The 25,312-nt window shown below is 26.4% G+C and overlaps 1 protein-coding gene across 1 annotated transcript in view; it reads left to right on the forward strand.

The window, feature by feature from the left end:
- The first annotated feature begins 1,585 nt into the window (after window positions 1–1,585).
- Window positions 1,586–25,312, forward strand: part of LOC112688117 (chaoptin) — a 30,684-nt gene continuing 6,957 nt past the window's right edge. The window contains exon 1 of the mRNA XM_025561154.1: window positions 1,586–1,884. The gene's annotated coding sequence lies outside the window, so the exon portion shown is untranslated. The remainder of the gene's footprint in view (window positions 1,885–25,312) is intronic.

Raw genomic sequence — 25,312 nt, forward strand, 5'->3', positions numbered from 1 at the left:
TCATTCGTTGTTTCGTTAAGTGATGTTTTTGTATTTCGTGTAGACCATTGAACGTAAATATTTTGAATTTTTAAAATTAAGGTATTATTATTTTTTTAAAAAAAAAAAAAAATTATCAGTAAGTTAAAACAAATTCATTCCGTTTAATCAAGATTTTCAATAATCCGGATAGAGTCCGGTCCTATTTAGTCCGGACCAGCAAGACTCAACTATATAAACTCATTATTTGAATGCACTCAATTTTTTCTAATATATCTATTTCGTATTTAATAATATTTTGTAGCAATCCGAATTATTTATGTGCATTGTTTCTGTTCTTGCACGTAAAAAATATTTAATTTATATGTACTCCGTATTTTTTATTTGTTATAGATACTAATTGCTGAACGCTATGACCTGTGACATTATTTTTAAATGTCGATACGTTTGTTTACTGAGTTTATTGGATGTATTTCGTTTCTTTGATTTTGATGTTTCGCAACAAATTTGTTTCGTTTCTAGTTAAAAAAAAAAAAAATCATTTAAGGTATCTGTATCGGTTTAGTTCCATTGCGTATAGTATCTAATATATTAATGATTAAACAAATAGTTTATACATAGAAATAAATTAATACAAAGTACTTTTTTAATATAAAAACATTCCAGATATTTATTTATTAATTTCTATGTATAAACTATTTGTTTATTGAACTATATATTCATTTACAAGTATTAACTATTTACTAATTTTTAATTTTTATTTAATTTTTTATTATTTTATTATATAATATTTCATCTGACAAGCAAGTGATTAAGTGGATTACTCTCCTTTATATTCGTCATCACATTCATAAGCAATATTCAACTATTAAAAGATCAATAACACCGTAAATATCTCGGTCTTATCCTTGTTTTTCCCGTCAGGTGCTAGCATTATAACCGAAATAAATTACATAATCGCGGGTTCGATACATCGTGACGGACGTGTACAATTTTAAAGTTTTAATGAAAAGATAATGTACATTTTATGCGGTGTAAATCGCATGACTTTTTGAGTTTTACAGTTATTTCGTGTCCAAGCAATGTTAATTAAAATTCACTATTCGGCGGTCATTCGAGAGAAAAAAAAAATACAAAACGGAATCGTCATTTATACCTGTATAATATATGTATATTATTTTCGTTTAACATAAAAAACACTTGTCGATTTGTGACCTCTTCGCGTTTACTAAAATTTGTCCACTTCCATAACATCCGAATCGGGAATCTTCGAAGGAATTATGAAAAAAATAAAAAAAAAAATAAAATAATCGTAATAATAAATAAAAATAAATCGGGAACCGCGGAAAGAATTATCAAAAGAAAAAAAAAATTAAAAAAATAATCATAATAATAATAATAATAATAATAGTAATAACTACGAGACACGACCATTGGAATGACCCTATTCCTAGTAGATAATGTAGCATACAAGAAAAATGGCGAGTCGCAGACCTTGAACACACACGCGCACATGAACTCGGAACGCGCGCGCCAGCGCTGTTGGGAATTCGATTGCGGGTAGAGGAAACTGGTTCTGGTTTGTGACCAGCGGAACTCCGCCGGCGCACTGCACACACGGCAGTCGTCGCTAGTCGGTTCTCCCGGGTGTTGTTCGCGTCCGTTCGTACCACGCGCGCGCGTACTTGTTTGTTTATCGTATTTCCGCGGTTCCACTATACCGTTAACCCTTTTTGTACACAGTGTGTGTGCGCGTGTGCGTTGGTTTTCCAAACCCGGGAGTGAGAACTCGTTCGTCGGTATGCACCGGAAACGACAGTTATCGGATAAGTGACGTGAATATATCTGTTTTATCGATTTTTTTTGATTATTTTTTTTTCACTCTCCGTCGAATACGCACCAAAGGTAAATGAAACGTGTATGAATAATTTATATACGTATAGGTTTCGATGGGTTATGGTGGTTATGATTCAATAATAGTGCCATATATATGTCGGAAGGGGGTGCAAGTGGGTACGCTTGCTCCGGGTGTTGTTGATATAAGGGTGTTCTTAAGTTAGTGAAAAATTAAAAAAAAATCATTAGTATACCCCGTACTAAAGGGCGTTCCGTTTTTATTATCCCTGGAAGTCAAATTTACCCTGGATACGGCACTGATAACAATTAACCATAAATAATTTATTCGAAATGATAATACGCTAAAAAATATACAAAATATCAGAAAATTACTTTCTTCGTGGTTAATAGGTGGTGTTATGCAAGTATAATATAATTATATTTGTATGTCAGATCATTGACTACTGTTAAAGTCTCTTTATAATAACAACGCCGTCACGTCGGAAAAAGTATAATAATAATATTACTATTATATAAATACGCTTGTTTCTATTCCTCTATTTTACTTATAGTGTAACGTCAATACTGAAAACATAATAAGAGTTCATAATGTTATTGCATTTAGCCGCACATCGTGTCAAAAATCGAACATGATTATAATAATTTAACAATGATAATACGATTAAGGTTTTAAATAGAAACCATTGACTGTAGAACAACTGTTGGTTATTTTAAAGACTATATTATTGAGTATTTACCATTAGATCATTATAGATTGAACTTTGAATAATTAATGATTGTTATAAACAACGGTATTTTCGTAAAAATATTATTCAATAGATTGCTGGCATATTTAGTAATTATTATTTTGGTATGCTAATAATTAAGAGATAAATTAATGGTAGTATGCCTACAATTTATCTTTTATGTTTAGCACCCAATCAATTACGGTTTATAACACATTTCTTATATTGTTTGTTTGCTTATACCTATGACAATAACTATTTTATGTACCTAAATTTCAGCAAAGTACTTAGGGTCACAACAGAAATAAATATATTTGATATATATTTTACAATTAGGTTAGGTCATTAGTTATTAATATTTAATTTTTTTTGCATTATAAACTAATAATAATCACTCTTTTTAGATACTAATTTAAGTATAATGAATATTTTTTTGATTGCTAAATATGCTAGAGCTCCTTCCTTAATATTATTTGTGGTTTACATCCACAATGGGTAGCGACCTATTGTGTATGTCGTCAATTAGATAATAATAATGGAAAAGTTCTTGAAAGTAAATTATCGCCGAAGGTGTTTAAATATTTTTTTAATAATGACTAGGTACGTATATGTTTCTGACGTTTTATACTTGATGATTACTTTAATGAATCCAAACCAGTTAAATTGTTCTATTTATATTACGTATATTTTATGTGGCTGTATTCTTTATCCTCGATGTAAGGTGTAAGTTTTTCTACACAGAGTACAAAAACCACAGGGAGACAGGTATTCCCTTCTAATACTCATAAAATAATGTATTTATTCACTAAGATAATATAATGAACATTTATGATTTATTGACCTTAATTATTATAAAGTTATGGTACCAGGAAGATAGATGTAAAATAACAATTGAAATCGTATACAATATTAGTTATTTTAATGTTTAGCCTGGAAGATATAATTTGTTTGCTATTAAAAATGTAATTCAGCTAAGGCAGCATTTTTCATACATGTGCAATTGCATACATTATCAACATACCAGCGCTTCTTTGACTATCGATATAAATATACTTCAAATGTACTTGAATTATAATCTGTTTACAAATGTATAGCAAACTCGTACTTAATTGTAATTATTTTTAATTGATTATGTCCAATGATTTTATGCAATGCAGCTTGGCAATTCAATTACTTTCAATTAAAACAATAATAAATTTAAATATTACAGTTATTTACTGTCAATATTTCTTTAAACTTGTCCATTATATTTTATAATATAATATTCCATTTCCATAAATTATATTTTATTATACAACTGTAAAAATGTTAAATTAATTTTGAATTACCAAATTTTTTTTGATAGTAATGATAGGTAATTCTATTTTAAATTATCGAAAATATGGAAAAATATTATGAATAAGGTTATTATTAAAAATACATGTCATTATCTCAATCATCGAAGTAATCGTGTGATGGTTGTCTTGTTAGATCTTCATTGATGAACAATTTTAAATGACAAAACGTGACTCAGCAAAAAAAAAATATATATATATATATATATGTATGTATATATATGTTGGTAGTTTATTTTTTAATATTGAATCCTGCTCCAACTATTCTTTTTATATTTTTCCCAGAATTTAAAAAGTGCAATGATTTATGTAATTTTGGGAAAGTTCATTATATTTTTAATTTAAAATTATAAGTCATGTATTTTAAAAACGCATTGTTGTAAGTAAAATGTCGATAGTTTACATGACACTTGTTTAATATAAATGCAAAAATGTAGTAACGGTAAGGTTTTCGATTCGATTTAGTTTGAATTAAAAATGTTCTAAGTTAATTTACCAATCTAACATACATACGCTATTAGTTATTAGTTATTAGTGTGATAATACATCGTTTTATACAGAAAAAACAATTACAGACGATTGTTGTTGATAAAAGTAAAATGCGTTTTTTTGAAAACCGTAAATTTTACGTTTTGATACGACAGTTCAGGTCGTTCCACTCGCCACTGCGAGTAATTCCGTATCGAATGAAAGGTATCGTAGAAAATTATACTCATCCGATTCAACGGTCTATTTTTTTTACACCTAACTACCAAACTGCTTCCGAGAAATGATTTGACTGTGAAAGTTTACCAAAATTTATCATAATAAAGATTTATAGTAATACAACTATTATAGTTTATGTATAGTTCTTATAAACTTGAGAATTTGAGTTAATTTAGAATTGGTTTTTTGTTAAATATAAGCACCCATGGTACCAAGGATGGTAGTTAGAGAACTAGTTCGTTGATTCTGCTTTCATTGCTGCGAGTTGAATATAAAATTAATGTATTACATGTTTATTTTAAAAGTTATGATTCATTGTATGGTTTTGATTTTTAAACATAACAATGTATTATATAAACTATAGAATAAAAATACAATTATTATTTATTTATGGATAATTTAGATGTATCCGTTTAATAGTAAATAAATAAAAGTAAATAAATGAAATTTCATCATTATATTATTCGAGTATAGTTGATTTAAAAGTGTACTGAAAAATAATGTGAACAATAATAATATAGAATACTTTGATCAATACAATTTTTAGCTAAATCTGCTAATGATTAAATACAAAATTGACAAGTTACCTTTTTAAATTCGAAGTATGAAATATTACGTAATGTATGTATGTATGACAGACAGATAATAAATTATAATAGATACTAAGTGTTAACTTAAGACGCAATAACTCAAATTTTATAATAATAAAAGTATATTACTATTGTTCTAATACATTTATTACTATTATTTTACTATATTTAATCATAAATTACATAATTTAATTTTTCATTAATCGTAGTTATTTCTATATCATAGCAAAATAAAAAGTTGTACACATTTCATACTTCGTGTTTATTATCACTGAAATATAGAGAGAAATCTTAAAAACCATGAAGCACAATTATTTTGGTGACAAAATTGTCGATGTATATTAATATTGTTATAATTTATTAATTATTGCTAATGATTAATCATTATTATTAACACGAGTATCACGGTGAAATTTCTATTTTCTTATAACGGTTTCATTTTTAATGATATTTATTTATATTTTTTCGGTGGTTCTGTATTATGTTTTTACTACATCATCGACAAAAACAATCGAACATTCGTGTATAGTGCTTAACATGTGTAACATTGGTAGAAAATGTTGCATTGTTTTAGCATGAGTTGTCGTTTTGAGTCCAACGTGGTCCAAGTGTATGTTGACTCTGTTCTTTTCATTATACATTTTTCTCGTATGGGTTAAATATTGTATTCAAACACTCTTAAATTTAATATACATAACTTCCCCTATGGTAGTGGATGTTTTACTGAAGTTTTTGACGTGTTTGATAAATTAGTTTTGGCTAAACCCTAGTGTTTCTCGATACATAATTATCTTCGAGACTTACATTTATTCAAAATTGAGAATTTATAGTTATTCAAAATCCAGTTTAAATACAGTCCACTAAAAAAAAACATAATAATTAGACTAGAGCATGACTTGCTCCAGGGTTTATTTTGTGCACACACACGCGTTGTCGTGATTTACAGATTTTAACACAAAACTGCACATACGAGTAGAGAGGTGACGTTTTTATTTTATAAATTATACTTAATTCACGTTTTATCTTCATTGATACTTGTATTGAATAATGTATTTTTATAACAAATAAATACAGCAAATTCTTAAAACTCTAATTATATGAATGTTAACTTATATTTGAACGATAAATTAAATTGGATGCCTTTAGCTACTCATTCATTTTCATTCAGCTCTTTTTCACATGTGAGACATGATTTTCTTTTTAAAACATACTTATTTTATCTGAATAGTCACTACTTAAATTAATAATACTCGTTAATATTATTTGTTTTGCTTACAATTTGTAACTAATTGTATAACCATCTTCTCCCTGGCCTTTCTCCCAAACTATTTTGGGTCGGCTACTTTTGTCCTAAACCTCCACTCTTTTCAATTTTCTACATCCCCTACGCATACTTCAACAGCCTTCATATCATTTTCAATCGTATCCAACCATCTCTTTTTTAGTCTTCCTCTTCCTCTTTTTTTCTTAAGCGTTCATTTTCATGACCACTCTTACTGTTTTTGTTTCCTCTTACCTCAACACATGTTTAAAACATCTCGGATTTATTTTCTCTCATATTGTCCACTATCGACTCTATACCAATCTACCTCTCACATATTAGTTTCTTTTTCTATCTTTTCTTGTCACTTCACTTATCCATCCAAGCATTATCATTCTCATTATTTTTTCATGATATTTTTACAAAAAATATTAATAATTGAAATATTTATGTGTATACATTCAATAATGATAATTAAATAACTATACTGGTTCAATATAAATTTTAAAATGTTTTAAATGTACTTGAACATAGAAAAAAAATATTTTAACTTTAATTATATGTAAAATTACATATATTTTCAATTAATTTACTAAGATCGACAACTAATTATTAATTTATGAAATAAGATTTATTCGTGTATTTAAATTATATATTTGTGGTCAGTCTATAAAAGACCACTGCCTAAGCTGAAAGACAAGTTATTGAACAATATTTTCACAACGTCTATTGCGGTACTATAATATCGATAATAATTTAGCTGTAATTACGTTATACACTTCATAACCAAATTATGAATGCTCTGTGTAACCATTGACCACTGGTATATAACAGTGATGCCCAATCTTTTTCCTTTGGCGGGCCACTTTGGTAAACAATTATCTTCAAACGGGCCACAAAGTATAAAAGTACAAAAATAATCTTATATATTGGACTTGTTTTCTTATCTTTTATTGTCCATTGAAAAGATTATGCATTGAGGTACACATTAGTTTGATCAGTACGTTATTTTAAGTACCTACGTTTAAATATTTAAAATTTAAAATTATAAGGACCTGAAAAACTAATATTTGACATGTATAATACTGTTAAAGCATTTGATGCAATATTAAAATTATTTACTGATCAAATTAAGCGTAGTGATTTTAGCCATTTTGAAAACTGCCAAATGCTTAAAAATGAAACAGAACCGTTATGTTCAACTAATTTATTTGTAGAAATGTTAAAGAAGTCTGAAACCGATTTTTCATCTCAATTTTCTGATGTTAAATTACACGAAAAATCGTGGCGTTTATTTGAAAATCCATTTAATATTGATGAAAATTATGTTGACACTTTTCTTCAACTTGAAGTTATTGAGTTGTAAACAAATTCATTTTATGATAAATTTCAAAAAATGAAACAAAACAATATTTTAAAATTTTATTCAAAACTTCCACATGAAGATTTCCCTTCTTTAAGAGACTTTATAATGTACTTGGCTGGACGTATATATACGAACAAATATTTTCACCAAAGAAACATACAAAATCGGTTCATAGATCGCGACTTACGGATAAACACCTTCATTCAATTTTGAGGATTAGAACCACTAAATTTCAACCAGATTTTTCATTATTAATAAAAGGAGTACAAGCTCAAATTTCACATTAAAAAAAAGAGTATAATATTTTTGTATAGTTTTTAGTTTTATTAATATCATTATAATTGTATTTTTTGAAATAATTATTTAAACGAATTCATAAATTTATATAAAAATAATATATGAAAATAAACAATTTTTAAATTTTTTTTTTATTTTAGAAAATTCGTAACGGGCCACATAGAATACCTTATGTGGCCCGCGGGCCGTGGGTTGGGCACCACTGGTCTAAAAGGGTGACCGACCACTGTAATAGATTAATATTGTAGTTAAAATGAAATAATAAATATGTTTTCTATGTATTTTCAAGTATTCTAATATTTTATTTTTTTATCAATAAATTATTAATAGTCTTTTTTTTTAATTTGTATATTTCTTATTATTATTTTCATCTTATCGATGATTACTATTACTATGTCGTAGTGACGTTGTTTGTGACAAAACAAGTCCTCTACTTTTCTTTTATTTTAAAATATACGAGTATATGGATTGAGCTCTTTTAGTGCAATTACAATTAAGAATAACAAATGTATCATAGAAATTATCGAACAAAAAAAAAAAAAAATAACAAAAAAATGATCAAGAATATATATATAAAGATTAAGAAATAGATAGCATTAGAAAAAAAGTAGAAAAAAAAAGTATTTTATACAAAAAAGTATGTAAATGAAAAATATACTAAATGCTGATTTATGTAATAGGTGATTAATAAGGAAAGTGAGGTCCGTATTGGCATTATACATCATACGTTTTATAGGTTCATTAGACAAGTAATTGTTGGAGAATATAGGGACATGAGAGGTCGTAATATAACGAGAAGTACGTTGTGGAGCTTTAACATTTATAAAGGACAGTAAGGATGGGAAATCTACTGTATTTTCTAACAATCCTTTTACGAATGTAGCACCCATAATGCGTCTGCACTCCACGTTTAACCAAGTTCATTGGCCACTAAAGTATACCTAGTCATGAAGTGCATAATTTATGCTTAAAAAGTTGATGAATCTTAAGAACCTAGAACCTACGCTGTACCTTTTCAATTTGGCTAGCATTATCAGCAGTATAGGGATTCCATACTATGATATATTCAATAATTGGTCACACAAATAAACAACATAAAAATTTAAAAGAGAAAATTAGCTTAAGATTCTTAGATAACCTTACAGAAAAGCGTCTCAGTATAAAAAACTTGAAAACTTACTGGAAAACTTGTAACCAAGATCCATCACGAATCCGTCACAATGAAAAATTATATAATCGCGATCTTTTGCAAAAAGCACTAAATCCTATTTTAATTTAAATAAATATGGTGCAATCATCATCGGATGTTAGTTTCGTCTTCGTATCTAAGTTCATGAGAACTTTCCAGGCTGATTTAATTTTGTAGTAATATTTCGTCCAATACAACAAAAAATATCTGGTAATCTTCTGGTACGCGAAAACCACAATTGACCTTGAAAATTAATGGAATTACTAATAAGCTTTCGCTATTATATCAGAGGTCTGTTTATAGTGAGGTATAGTTAATAATGTTATGTTTTCGTAAATAAAAACTATAATTTTTATTTAAATCATTTAACTTTATTTTTCCCGTTCTCCTCTCCTAAACATACAAACTTGGTCGTAAAATTGTTGGAACACTGAATAAATATTTTTAGCGTTCGCCATATTTAATCATTATAAACTGATAATGTATTGATTTAACTTTCTAATCATTTTTTTTTTTAATGTAGATTTTAAATCCGCAATAGATTATGCCATGTTTTAGTTGACCCGGGTCGTAGATTCACCTAAGGTTCTCCACGATTTTAGTATTTCTAATGTTTCAGATCTTAGTACACCCGTGCAATAAATGTAGTTCTACCACTAAATATACATACTAATATGATTTTTTGTCGCATTTATAGACAAAATTTCAACCGTTATGATGAAAATTCGTGAAAGTTTTTCAAAAATATAAGCCACATAGCTTACCGTTATGTTGGTTTTACCGTATGTGTATGTGTGTGTTTGTGTGTGTGTGTGTGTGTGTGTGTGTGTGTGTGTGTGTGTGTGTGTATATAATGATAATTATATTATCTAGTATTCTAGTCGAACTAGCATTACATCTAGACTAGGTTAGAAGAAAGGGGCACCGCAGACACTGTAGTTATTGTGGTTTATATAGGGGCCCCGCTATATACATTTATAATTTAGATACCAATAATATCAAGGTTGAACATAATACGTGTATATGCATAAATACGACTTATTTTGTGTATATGGGTCGGCGTATTTTAACTTAACTGAAATATGTACAGGCAATCTAAATTTCTGATGAACCATGCACTGTTTTTCCTATATCCTACATCCTATCGTCATATACACTTGTTTTATACGAGTACATACAAAGAGTATCATTATACATTTTTTTTAGCTGTGTGGTCATTTAATGTTTGGTGTGTTTTTATAATTTGTAGATAGTGTGTACCTAAAAAATATATAGCTGCTGCACGTATTACTATGTATTTATGCCACTCATACTGTATTTGTGCGAATACGAGCTCATCGAATAAACGTTGAATTATTATAAATTACATTAATAAATAGAGTCAAAGACTTATTTAGGAATTTTTTGTTCCAGGTAAGAAAAAAAAACACCCCTTCCCGACCTAAATTTTTTTAGCAATAGATGTATTTTTAAAAAAAAAAAACATTTTATAGTGAATTCTTCGCTATACTCATAATCTGAGAGATATGAATACTAGGTATACATAAAAGATAAATTTATTGAACCACATATAACACAATTATAATAGGTATATTTAAAATTACTTATACAAAAATACCTCAATAAAATAGATTGACCACATTAAAAAAAAAAAATGTTTGTGATTACAAATATAGGTAATAGATAACAAGTACATCAACCAATTACGCACTAAGATTATTGGATCTATATAAGATTACTGGAACGATTGTTTAAACATGTCTATGAAATATTAGTGACCATAAGAGCCTATGAAAATCTTATCAGTTTCCATTCTGGTTTCATCTATTCTGTATATCACAATTCTCATAGTTAGTAAAGTAGTATTATCATTGCTTTTTTTACCATTCAAATAACATAGATACTGTATTATATTAAAATGTTCTCCAAAATTTAACGCTCGGACCTCAGTCCTCCTAGCCCCCTCTAAATACGTCTTTGAAAACAGTCTAAAATTATTATATATAATATAAAAGTTAGTAAATAGTTTATGTGCTTAGAATATAATATGGTTTTAAAGAATTGTACGATGTATTAATGGATGTCATGTAGGATATGCTAAAAATCTCAATAAAATGAGTTCTAAATGTTTAAAATGTTATTACATGAACCCATTAAGATTATGACTTTTTATCTTTATGTACTATTGTGAAAGTTGAAAGTTTAAAATAAAATTATTTTTTGAAATTGTATATCCATTAAAGTTTATAATATAATATTCTATTATTTTGTATTAGTAAACATTAACAATAGATAGCAATATTTATTATTTATTTTATAATAGTACATTTTCCTATGCATATCTACATCATATTTAGTGTATAATAAATGTACCTACATAAAATATACGCTACTAATATTATTATTATTTCTAATAATATAATTCCTGGCTACAGTGGCGGGTTGGCTAAAAATATCGGGAACTTAACGTATTATCTTCGGGGAAAACCCGGGAAATTACCGTATGACTTCATTCAATAATAATAATTTTCCCTAAAAGTCTCCATTATTCATGGTTTAAATGCTCGTAGAATTGCTTACATCACGTTTACACTGGGTTTTTATCACAATCTTACAATTAAATACAATATACTTAAATATATTATTTTTATTAAATTATTTTTAATCCAAGTACTTACATCGGACCAGTGTTTATAATACGACTACCGGCCAACCGGGAACTTTTCCGCTATCCCGATGGGGCAATCCGCCGCTGTCTGGCCTTAAGTATAGTATAAGCTATTCATTGTTTTTCAACATTTTCATCCCATCGTTTAACCTTCGTCCATTTATTTTTGTTTTCAACTTCAACAATATGCCTTTAAAATGATGTTTCAGTAACAAACGCAGTTAAATATAATACATTTTTTGTGCATATTAACACCCAATTAGAAATATGGATCTTTAATATCTCGTTGATTAATAATATATTATATCATCATACTTGTTTAGCGTATATTTAATTTTTGTAGATGATATGCAACTTTAAAAAAGAGATAGTCACCAGGCATCTGTGAAATGTGAATACAACCGCTTAAAGCTAATTCAAACATGACATTTAAAAATATTTATGTAGGACATACACAACTTTTTTCGGACAGATTTTCACTGCTTATATTTATTTATTTCCCAGTATAGTTCTATTATGGCGTGTCTATATATATTTTATTTATGTCGTTATATATAGTATTACAGTATTTAATTTCCAATCAAAATAAATTGAAGCTTAATATACAATAGTAACTGTTTTGTAATGGTATATCATGCTGTGTGACCTATGAGTTTTTGTTTTTTATTTCTTATCTTATCGCCTTGTCATGAGAGTTCATTGTTTGCTCATGTGTTCTACCCTTCCAGACTACTTCGTGATTTATCCATATTTCATTTAGTTAACACAAAGACCAAACTATTTGTCAATGTAATTACATGACTCGGGATTGAAAAATAGGTTATATTTTAATCGAACTTTGATATTTAACCTTACAAACAATTACTAAATGTGATATAGTATTTGATAACATATAATACACATAGTTAAAAATTATGAATTTGTATTATATAATGTTTAATAAATGTAGTCAAGGCCGTATCTAGACAATTTTACGGGGGGGGTCAAAAACATGTGTATTATAATTTTATTGAATTTAGATTTTAACTTTTGATATTTGGTTAAAAATAAGACAGAAAAAGATTTAATCTTCTTTTATTAAAATTAATATCATATTTTCATATGATATTATGATATAAAATTAAAAGCAGTCAATAATTAATTGGAGCTTAAGTCATTTTTGACTGAAAATATTTATTTTGGTATTAAAAAATGAATAATTATTTTAAATATTCCTAAAATATTGAAGAAATTTCGGGGGGGGGGGGGGGTCCAGACACCCTGGACCCCCCCAGATACGGTCTTGAATGCAGTTTAACTGTTTATCCAACCAGAAATTTAATTTTCAATAGTATTCATAAAATCAAATATTAAGTTGTATTACATATCGATATGAAATATTTAAAATTTAGGTATCAAATATAAAATTCAAACACTTAATGAAAAAAATTGAAAAATCTTAACAACTGTAAATTTTGTAAACAATAACATTAATGAAAATTAAATAGTATTTTTGTAAGTGAGTATAATAATACAATAAATTTATAATATTTGTATAGATATAAAATATCTTCAATGAGGTATTAAATAAATTGAAAATATCATTCATATTTTGAGAGGTAGAATACATTTTGATTTTATTTAGACACATTTATTTTTGCATTAATAATCTATAATGTAATAAAGAATTAAATATTTAAATGATAAGATATTATAATAAACCGATGAAAATAGCATGATACGTTTAATATGAACTATATCAATCGGTTATGCATCATAATATTCGACTAATCTTCCATTACATCATCACTCATTTAGTAGGTACAGGTATGTATGTTGTTATGACACACCCTTTTGCTAGAAAGTCATTATACTGGAAATAATGAAATACAAACATAAAAAAAAAAATTTTCGACATATAATACCTCCAGAGCAGCTAAGTAAGTTAGCAAACAAGGAAAATAATGTGTGTTTCGCTATTCGTCGACGTATGCACAACACAACGTAATTCTAGAGTGGTCTGATTGTAGATTATACGCATGGTTAAAAATAATTCATGACGTGTATAATCACTGGATTCAAACTGTCCTGCACCTTAAATATAGTCTCATGATAATAGAATTCGTTTAAATAAATGTAATGTTTTGTTATGTATACACTTTTGCTCCGTACGTGTGGGCTGAGATTAAATCTAGAAAGTTACGTATACGGTTTTTGTTTTAGGCGATCTATATTATGATAGATATACAAAACAGCTGTTTAAATATATTATACTTTATGCTTTGTTTAAACAAAAGTTGTATACTCGATTTTTTTTAAAATAAATTATATAACAATAAGTGATGGGCATATTCGAATTTAACAAATCCGAATTATTCGGATTTGTCAAATCCGGATTTCATGGATTATTCAAACTACCCGGATTATTCAATTAAATTTTTCTATTCAATTACAAATACTATTACTACAATATATCTCCACATGATGCTTTGTAATACGTAAAGATAATTTTTATTTGATAATTATATGAAAACTTGTTCGTGTAAATAATTACATTGATAACAATTATTATTGTATCATTTTTATATTTTATTGTAGTATAAATTCAACTTATCTTCAGAAAATTTTATTCAATAACCATTCAAAGGTTATGCAGTCAAGATAAGGTAATTGGGTGTTCAGTCATAATATCACTGTAAGTCATAGAGGTATAAAGTAAACCCAACAATTTAATAAATTGTAATTTTGGTAACTAATGATACATTATAAAAAATGTTGAAATCATGAGAAGTAAATTAAAAATCATAAAATATATTATTAATTTGTTGAATTTGTTGTTACAATAAAATAAAATAATTTATTTTATTAGAAATTAAAAATAATTATAAGTTATATAAAAAGCAAATTCATAAATCCGGATAATCCGGATATTTCGACAAATTCGGATAAGAATTCGATTCAAATCCGGATTTTAATATTCGGATATCCAGATAATTCAGATATTCGGATTTCATGCTGATCCCTAATACCAATTTAAAGAGTCAAAATACTTTTTCGTGTAATATGTGTATCCTACAGTGCATATTGAATTGTGGAAGAAAAATACATTTATCATGTTAATCTGCGGTATCATTAGATATAAAACGTGCCAACAAAGAAGCTATATACACGTAATAGACTAATAGTCAATATATAAGCATACGGTGCCATATTTAAGTGTATACAATAAAGAAATTAACTATTTTCTAAAAAAAAAAAAAAATACAATTTAAAATTATTTGAAAATAAGGTATAATAGTTTCACGGAAATTTTGTGCTGAAAAAAATCTTAAAAATAGGTCTTCCGACATTTTTATGAGATTCTAAAAATCGACAAGGAATTCTAGTAAAGAATTGCATTGAATATCAATCAGCAAAGGGTTATTATATGAATACATCTTGAATTTAGTTCAATGTAGTTAAAAAACAGATTCAATTGTTCCCGTTCAATAATATACATGAAATACGAATCTTTCTAGTGTGCATGACTAATTTTTAGTCTTTTTAATTTAGCTTTATGGGTTGTAAATTCCGTGAGGACGAACAAGAGAGCGTTTAGTAGTAAATGATACTAATAATAATCATTGAAGAAAAACGACAGTTACGGTGTCATAAAGATCTTTTGGAAACCATTTATAAATATGTTGCGTACAGTCATAGGTAGAAAATCAGCCTGTCCAAGTACTTAATCATTTTTTATTTCGATTCATTTGAAATTTAGAAGAGCAGAGTAGTATTGTAAATTACTGTAATTTCCTGTAAAAGTTTCCTATTTCTTCGTTATTGAAATCGAATTGAATTGGTTAAATATCTGCAGATGTTTCGTAAAAATGTTTTAGTTGATATAAATATTGATCAAATTAATTATTTTTATACCAAGTTAAAATATTCTATTGCAATTTATTATACTAATCAGCAGATCACAAGTACTAATTTATGATCATTCAAATATCAATATTTATTTTTATCATGCCTTACGTTTAAAATACTATATTATTACTTATATTAATCTACATTGTGCAGCAATAATAGGTGATATTCTTTTGAAACCAATGTAAAGTATAAAACCAGTTATATATCATTTTTAGGTGATAAGATCGATGATAAATTTACATATGCGCCGTTATCGAGTATTTCTAATTTTGCAGAGTCTAGTTAATAATGGAATACATTTAGTTTTGGAATGCATTTAATGTGGTATATATTAGGTTTGTTTGGCCGTACCGCATAACATTAGAGTTCCGTTGCTGTTGCTTTGGGATAAAAATTCTGCAGTCAACCTGATTTGAAACCCAGAAGAACCCGATGAAATATTTACTACCGATGTAGAATTACACTGCATTCTTCAAATACAGACATTTTGTTTTCGCTATTCCTCGTTGAAAATCAGTAACCGCACACGTTCCAATGTTATCTCGGTAACTTACGTTGAATTTCGTACGCTATATTACATACCGTTATGCGGTATACCGAAATGGTCACCCCTGTGGTTCAGCCGATCAGAGACAATCGTTTTGCACGGCGGCACGGTGCGTGGTGTGAACTCGGCTATAGAGAACGATGCTCCATGTGAATACGACATCTATCTTGTGAACACGGTACATGAACGCGTAACGTTCGAATAGTCAATAGACGAGTATTTCTGGAAACGGTGCACTCGATGATCAGTCGCCGAAAAAGGCGGGGAAAAAAAACGGGGAAAAAAAACGGCAGTCGTCGACCGCGGTAACGGTATGCGTCAATCAGATCGACGACACGGCTCGAGCGCACGCAACTACACGGTGGTCCGATCGAGAGGGAACGGCGACTCAATAGTTTTAAGTTGTAGTCGTGCCTAAACGATAAATAAATGCTATTGATTATAAAGGTGTAAAGTATTTGTAATCAATATAAATACCAAGTAATAGCCGCGGCGGTAACTCACACGTGAAATGCTGCATGGAGACTTGACGAAAAACACGGGCTCGGACGGGTTAGTAAATATCCTGCGGCAAGCTCCTTTTTTTGTAATATAATACTTGAAAACTACATTCGCATAGGGATCGGAGTAATATATATTAAACACGTCCAAACGCGTGATCATTTTAAAAATATACAGTTGTAAAACAAAACGTTTTTCAAATCATTACGTATAATATAACATGATATGGATAAAAATCGACACTTTTCCCTGTATATTAGAATTCGGTGTAATAGAATCCAGATCACGACTACAGTTGTGCAGTTGATAGTGAAAATTTGAAAATAACCGTTACTGTGCGTAAACGCATTTTTAACATAACGTCAAGTTTTCAGTATTCTCTAGGTTTTTACCCAACAGAAATTATGCATTTTTAGCCCGGATTAATTACTTAACCGCATTAATACGCTGTATTATGTACTGTTTTTAATACTACAGTAATCGTGTGCGATAATATACTTTGCTGACAATTATAATTCATAAGTCAACATTATTGGTTTGATTATGTAAACAATTTTGATTCAATTTCAATATATTACTATACTCAACAGTTTTTATTTTACAATCATATATATATATATATATATATATATATTAAATATTACATTCGTTTATCTCGCCGTACGAATATATGTACAATATAATATGTTATTATATACAATAATACTTAAACATTATCTACATTTTAGATATTATTTAAGTTACAGTTATATTTTATGAATACTATGAGTTAATCCTGTTTAATTAGATTATTCATTGATTTTCTTTAATTTTTTCGATTTGTTTATCGTTTTTAATAATTTTATTATGTACGTATAATATTAAAAAATAAATTAAATTTTTTTTATTTTTTTTGATATAGTTAATATTTTATTCAAAAACTTTTTTTAAGTACACTGTTGACATAGTTTTTGTTTAAATAGGTTTAGTTGTTTAATTTGAAAGTAAATAAAATATCAGTAAGTATCACGATTTTAGAATAAGGTCACCCCATAGCGTTATAACATAGTTATTATATATTATACATATTGTGTATTAAGTAATGTTTTGTTTATTTATATTTATAAATAATTATTGTAGTAATATAAGTTTATTTTGTTTATTCCTATGACAGAGGAATACATAGTTACTCTACGAATATTTGAACTAATAATATTTTTTCAAAATTTAGCTGAATGGACATTGACGAGCCTTTGATCTTTATTGTATATACAGTTGAATGTAATAGTGGGTAATTCTTCGCATTGGAAAAATTATTTTCAGTAAAGGCCACTGAAATAATGTAATAAGTTTATACCTACCTACATATTATAGAAATGTAATAGAAGCAGCAATGAACCTACAAGGCCCGAAATAAGCCAAAAAAAATAAATAAATAAATAAATAAAAAAATATATATTTTTTATATTAATATAATTTATGGCATATATTATACACATACCTACCTATATCTAATTTATTCTTAGCTACCTAATTCGAACTTAAACTAATTCAGATATTTATACTAGTAAATACTTGTATTAAATCCTAATTTTTTTAACTCAGAAATTTAGTGTTAATTTTTTCTAACAATTTTGAAAGTTCATTAATCTAAATACAGAATAATTTCCATTATTTTCAGTTCTTAACTCGTATCAGGTAAGTAACGAGTAAATCGAAAAAATGATTACCTTATGTAAGGTCAATTTATTAACTAGTATACATAGAGAAATTTGTGTTATTTTATTTAAGTATCTCGCGATGCCTATTACTTGTAGCGTAGATATTTGTTAAAATGTACCTATTTAATTTAATTATTATACTTTGTTGATATCTAAAATTAGATGAACCCCAATTATTTTAATGACTTATGTTGAAAATTATTTTAAAAATGTTCTTCGTGATAAAATGACTCAGCGTTTAAAGAGGATGGTATATAAAAAAGAATCGCTTTGTAATATGTAAATAATCCTAAGTGTAATTCTCTGCATTTGAAAACCACCTGTCACTTAGATATTTATGAACAAATTACTGTCCGCTTTTGTATTTAAATAATATTCCCCCTCAACCAGATGAATTCCTTGTAACTTGTAGACACATATTATAACAAACAATATATTTTATATGTATATATATATATTATTATGTGCTTACTATATATATTTTTTTCCAATCTTTCTAAAATAATTTGAAAATTCAATATTCAAAATAAAAATTAACATTATTTGACTCTAATGGTATAAAACTACAAAAATATACTTTGTTATATGTATAAATTAATTGTGCATAATTTTTTCTACATAGTAAAAATCGTTGAACAAATTATAATTATAAATTCGCAAATATTAATTTTGAAATTATTGTTATTATTAAACATATACTCTATTTCGTCAAAATTATATTCTTTTGCTTACTCGTTAACATCTTGATAACTTATTTTCCTTTTTTACGTTATGAATCCCTGTAAATTTACCAAAGTAAATTTCTGTGAAAAAAATTAAAAATTAATCTGATTGGATGTATTTTAGGGTTATGGATAACTAGTTGTACGCAACTGGAAGGTTGATAAATTTAAAACATAGGTATTGTATAAATTGTATCTTTGATACACTCAACAAAATTATATATAATACATATTTTAAAATTAATTTACATTTTATTTTATAACTTGTATTAAAAATAATATTGATAAAGTGGTAAACTATGATACTTTCCCGTGGTATAATTTTATCAAATAACTTTGGATCTGAGGATATTGATAAAATCCGGGCATGATATGTAATAGGTACCTACTCATTTGTAATTATTTATTTTCAAAATTTGAATATCTTACTGAATCATAAATTAATTAATCTATTAGTAATTTACCCGTTTATTAAATATCTATAATAATATTTAATTTATTATAAAAATACTATGTACTTTCAAATCACGGGTTTTCAATAATATCGATTTTCAATTGCGCATAACAAATCAAAGGCGTATTAAAGTTTCGCTTAATTTCACATTTAACAACTATTAATTTTAAAGAAATTTTTTGAATAAAATGTTTTTGTTTTGTTTTTTAGAAAATACTTTTCTTGTAAATACATATATTTTTCGAAATTAATTTCACTTTAATATTTTTTGATGCTTAAAATTATTTTTTACTTATTTCTCTCGCTAATACTTAATTGTCGAAACTAATTTTTATACAAAGTTTAAATAAAAAAAAAAATATTTTTTTAAGTATTTATCGTATATTTAGGTTGTTATTTTACAACTAATGGAGCGTTATGGTTGTATAATTTAAATTATATTCAATCAAAATTGTAACGTTCCACTTATAAAAACAAGGTAAATAAGTTAATACCGCAAGAAAATGATTAAATTGATAAAATTACTATAGCCGTTTTAATATACCAATTAGAAATTTAAGTACAATGTTTAACAAATTTACTGAAACTAAGTTAATATATTTTAATATTTTTGTACATTACCAATATTTTTTGTATCTAAGAAACAAAATGTTAAAGTGTTTTTGATACTTGTTACAATGTGACGAACTCTATCTTTCAAATATTAAAATATGTTGATGGTTAGTAATAAACTTATAAATGCCAGTATGTTTGGACCACCCGAGCTTAAGATAATAATAAACTGGATAAATATTATTACTACTATTGTTCTTACATTTTTTTTCACGATTTGGATGGCTCTGTCTAAGGGCTGAGTAGAATGAGATTATATTTAAGCCAATGAACTATATCTGATTATCGTTAAGAATTTTATAGACAAAAAATAAATTATAGTTTTCATATTTGTATAGCTCACTATACACTATGAGTACTTTTTGCATTATTTTATTTTTTCACCACTTACTTATTTTTATTCACACGCTAATAATGAAAGCTTTATTATACACGTGTTGGGTTTTCGTACATTTTTAGGCTGAATATAAGTACCTAAACCTACTTTATAGCTCGTATCTATGTATAATAAGTAAAAACTATGTACATAAGTTTATACATGGGAACGCTTTCTCCAAATGAAGTAGTTTTTGATCTAGTAATAATGAATAATAATAGTCATAATATAGATCTACAAAATTCAATTTCGGTAAATACACGTTGTCATTATAATATAACCTAGTTGTGAAATTGGATTTTTTTTAAGCAACGTGAAATTAATTTACTTGAACTTCTGAAATTTTAAGTTTTTGGATTAAAATAAAATATATATACATATATATATATATACATATATATATATATACACATTTAAGTATAACTTTTGGGGACGAGTCTACTTTTAATCAGGTTATCTAATTTTTATTTTTTAGCTTTAATTAAAAAAAAATTATCATCTGTAATACACATTAATACAATAAGTAAGCTTTTAACACAAAATTTGTATTTAGATACTACGCTTGAACAACATGAATGAAAAAGGAGTCCATGACACTTCTTCAAAAAAATAAAAAAATAAAATATTAAAAAATAATGAAAGAATAAGCAGAATAAAAGAAAGTTAAGTTGAGTTATAGTAGGTTTTCTAATTTTAAATTGTTTTTCTTAATTAAGTTATATTAGTGTAATAAACTGATCAGTTTTGAACAACTAGAAACAGTATAGATATACAATATAAATTGTCATGAGAGAATTTCATTTTTTCATGAATATAAATACTTAAATATATCAACCGGTACCAAAGTGTTTTGAAAGAGTACACATAAATACTAATATAATGTATAATATAAAAAAATTAGTATACACCAAATTTAATTTTGTTTCATCGAGAGCGTACTGTTGACAAACAAATATGTAATAAATAAATATTTTTAAAACATTTCATTTTCTATATCTACTTTCTAAGTTTATAAAATTAAGTAATCTATATTTTCCGCCTTTTAAATCTTTTCGCTTTACGGTTATCTGATCACTCCGCCTATTTAGAAATCTTTCTATGTAAAATATCTAAAAAATAATTATTGTTTCTACTGTGCATTCAATAAATAATGTCTGAAAGTGTTATTTTTCTAAAAAACTTTACCGACATCGTTTTTTTTTTTAACAATATTGAATTGTTGTTTACGAAAACAAAAAATGCAATCAGTTCATGTATTCATTTTAACATAATTTTATGTATTCGGAAAATAATTTTTAAATGCTTTAAAACTTTTGTTTTAGTAATAGATATTGGATTTCGTTATATATATATATACGTACTATCGAAGATTTTTAAAAGTCCGATAGTGTATTACATCTATAGAGTATAATAGTTACGTGGTGAACAAAGCGACCTGAATGGCACGATTCCCCACATAATATAATTGCTATAAAATCCCCATTATAGCAATCACAATTCATTTTTGGTTTTTTTATACCTATGAACTATTTTATTTAATTTCCTTTAAGTAAAATCATTTTTGTCGATTAATATTGTATTTCGAAAATTCATTAAGTATATTATAACTAAATTCATGTAACCTTTATGAATCTAGTTATAAATTGGTTTTTTATAAATGTTAAAATTTATATTTCATACAATTATTTTCGTATCCAAGAGTAGTAAAATTATTGATAAATTATAAATTACATTTAAAAAAAAAATTACACACACATATATATATAAACCTATTAAAACAATTGAAATTAAATCAATAAAATATATAATATTATATATAAGTTTATATAAAATAGTATAATAGCAATAATAATGTAATAACTAATAGGCATATTGAACTAAATATAAAATATTTATTGTTCATTTTTTCCATAGTATAAATCAGATTAAATTTTCTAACAGAAAAACCTTCAAGAAAAAACATTTACCCTTGACCAATATTTGTGAAACATTGAAATCATACAAAAATGATTGTTTGAATATGGTATTCGACTACGTTTCTCATAAAACGAATTTCTGTTATTGAATACATTTCTTTGTTTTGGAATTTTATTACTATTATAAAAATTTTTTCATTAAAAATGAGAAAATATAGAACTATTTTAGTTTGGATTAATACAAAAAATAAAAAAAACTCAATATGTTTTAAGACAATTTATCTTTGGAGTTCTTTAATATATAGTTATTATATTGTATATAGTATGTATATAAGTAATAAAGTATTTTTTAATATTTGATGAAAATTCTTGGAACAATTATATACATTGTCAAATTCTTTCTCACCAAGTAGGTATTTTATTAATATACTTATTTTTAGTAATATTATATACCAATAATAGGATCAACATGTAGGTATACACAATTCCATATATCTAGATTATAGTGTGTCTACGCCTCAGACGCAACATATTATATTGAAAATATATTTATGTTTTGAATATGTTAAATATTAACTGATTACTTAATTTTTATTCTTGTGGAATTAAATTGATAATTTATTAAATTAATATATTTATAAAGCAGCGTAAGTTTAAAATTATGATATACTAGATATTTCCCTAGTTTATTTTTTCATTAAATTTGAAATCACTTATAATGAATAGTAGGTAAATAAGGTATGTTTAGAATACAAAGCGTTCAATAAACAGTATATGGTCCGTGAAGTACTGAGAGGACATTGACTCAATACTGAGAATTTACGATACAAATCAGTAACATTCACATTGTAGTCCATGTATAAACAATATTCATTAACAGGTGTCTGACTGTATACATTTAAAAACTGTCTTTAATGACATGTTTTATTTCTTATGCAAAAATAATTAATTGAGAAAATTAGTTATTTTGAATTATTAATTTATCCGTATAAAACGCGTTATAGATTATTAAGTAGTTGGGTTGTATATAAAAATTCACATTTGTTTTACAATGAATACAAAGTTGTATCAAAATTATGAACAATTTATTATACTTCGAAAAAGTTATCGAATCACTTATTTTAAATTATTTTTCAAATTAAACTACTTTTGATTTTATAATGGATTATCATAAAATCAATAGTGTTACATACTGAAAATGAAATTTACAAACCATTGCTCATGAGCATACAGTTGTATAATTTTTTTACATACTTGCTAATAATAATTAATATAGGATTAGTTCGTTATTGGTATTTATCACACAATATTATCTAATGATTAAACCTTGATAAATCATGGTACGATTATGAATTAAAAATGTTAACTCGTAGTTTATCAGTGTAAAGTGTAGTTAAACAGTGTAATATTAACAATTTTATTTACAATTCATTAATTAAAATACTATTGGTTATTGAATTATTTTTAATTTTAAAACACTGTGAAAATATATTAAAACTCAATGAATAATTAAAAAAATAAAATAATAAAGTAATAGTGGGTGACTTTAAAATAAGAAATTTGAAGATAACATAAATGTATATAGTGCCGTATATTATTTACAAAGAAACAGTAAATATTACGTTATCATCACATATTTTTTTCGATTAGCAGCATAGACCTTATACCTTATAAGGTTCATGATTAGCAACTATAATTCAGTTTCGTGATATGATTAATGTAATATATTGTTATATTATTATCAAAAATACGTGCCTCGTTTAACAATTGATCTACAAAATATATTGTTAAAGACGAGATTTAAGCAACACACCTTGCACACCGTAAAAGTGAATAGATGTATTATGAGTTACATATTATCTATGATCAGTTATTCTCTATTCATGGGTACATGTTGTAAACGAGTTTATTTTATTAATACAAGATGTAATAGAAAATCGATCGGCCATTAGTTTGATTATTTCAAGACAAGAAATATTGCCTATATGTTAGACAAATAGCTAAGAGTATTATGAAATCAGATTTTAACGCGTATGTTCTGTATTTAACAAAATCGTGATGAATTAATTGCAATTCACTAGTAATTTGATTGCTTTATATTTTCTATATACTTAAATAGGTATTAAAATATAATCAAGTTTAATAATATTGATTTACCTTTTCAGCTTATTTTAGTGTACCTAATATATACTATACTATTTTATCAGTATTATAGTATTATGACCTCGGTAGGGTTAAAAAATCATATTTTCACAGTAAATTAGTGTTTAGCATATTTTATGTTTTTGTTGAAACTGTATGTACAAGTACAAATGTCTCCAGTGTACATAAATTCATCGTCTTGTGCCAACCGGCTTCGGTGTTTAACGATCCAACATTCCGCGACTCGTCTCCCATTACCGTTAGAATAGGTGTATTATCAGAGGGCGTGGTGTAAGGATATAAGATATACCTGTGGGGAACCTTCGGTTGATGAAACAGTAAGCCGAAAAAACTTACTGTGAAATTAGTTAACTACTAATTCCATGCGAACTCGAATTAATGGAATGTATTATTCTTGGTAATTTTGAATGATATTAATGTAAAAAAGTAAAATAAAATAATTCCAACCATTTGAGGAAA

Source organism: Sipha flava, unplaced genomic scaffold (genome assembly GCF_003268045.1).
Source record: "Sipha flava isolate LNK unplaced genomic scaffold, YSA_version1 37_pilon_pilon, whole genome shotgun sequence".
Classification (NCBI taxonomy): Eukaryota; Metazoa; Arthropoda; class Insecta; order Hemiptera; family Aphididae; genus Sipha; species Sipha flava.